The following is a 1,112-nucleotide window of genomic DNA, read 5'->3' as shown; positions in this document are numbered from 1 at the left end:
AGGACTAAAGTTATAACTTGATGCTGTTCAGTCGAGATGTTGTGCAAGCCAGACTTGTAACTTTGAACTTTCTTGTAGACACATTATAAAAAGTAAGAAAAAAAGAAATTAATTTTAATAATGTTTCATTTAATCAATATTAAAAATATTTTAATTTCAATACACAATCAATAAAAAATGATTAATGATATACTTTACATTTTTTATCCTAAGTTTCAGATTTCAGTGTTTATTTCACACTTAACAGTGCATCTCAATCAGGACACTAAACTTTTAATGGTTGAGGTGAAATGTATCCCTACTAGAACAATAAAATTGTGTTTCACAGAAACACATTTGATGCTTCTTTGGCTCTAAAACTTAAATTAATTACAGTGAAGTAAAATTAAAAATTCATTTCCTCAGCCACACTAGCCACATTTCAAGTATTCAATAGTCATGTGTGACTGTGGACTGCTATTTTGGACAGCAGAATTCTCACCAAACGATGCCTTTAGAACTCTCAAGTGGTCCAATTCTGCTGCCAGTCTTCCAGCCAGAACTCCTTGGGTTAGAATAGTCATAGTTTGTGTACATCCTGACTGCTATGGCTGAATTGTGTTCCCTCCCCCCATTCATATGTTGAAGCTCTAAACCTCAGTATCTCAGAATGTGACTGTCCTCAGAAATAGGGACTTTGAAGAGGGAATTAAGGTGAATGGAGGTCATATGGGTGGGCCCTAATCCAACATGACTGATGTCCTTATAAGAGCAGGAAATTTGGTGCTTGCTTCAGGAACACGTATACTAAAATTGAAATGATACAGAAAAGATTAGCATGGCCCCTGCACAAGGATGACACACAAATTTGTGAAGCGTTCTATATTTTTAACATGGATGGAACTTGAGGGTGTTATGCTGAGCGAAACAGGTCAGGCAGAAAAGGACAGATACCATATGTTTGCACATATAGGTGGATTAGGAGGAAGTTAATGGAGGACGAAGTGGGAGAAGAAGGGGAAAAATCGTTGGGAAGTGGGAGGGAGGCTAACCACAAGTGACTCTTGAATGCTGAGAACAAACTGAGGGCTCATGGGGGCAGGGGAGAAGGGAAGGGGGGTGATGGGCATGGA

At 38.3% G+C, this 1,112-nt stretch overlaps 1 non-coding gene across 1 annotated transcript; it reads left to right on the top strand.

The window, feature by feature from the left end:
* The first annotated feature begins 762 nt into the window (after positions 1–762).
* On the top strand, positions 763–869 carry LOC120219753. The gene has a single exon (XR_005525381.1). It is a non-coding gene; the product is annotated as a U6 spliceosomal RNA (small nuclear RNA).
* Positions 870–1,112: the final 243 nt, after the last annotated feature.

Source organism: Hyaena hyaena, unplaced genomic scaffold (genome assembly GCF_003009895.1).
Source record: "Hyaena hyaena isolate Hyena2069 unplaced genomic scaffold, ASM300989v1 scaffold_643, whole genome shotgun sequence".
NCBI lineage: Eukaryota > Metazoa > Chordata > Mammalia > Carnivora > Hyaenidae > Hyaena > Hyaena hyaena.
This window is presented reverse-complemented; position numbering and strand designations above follow the sequence as displayed.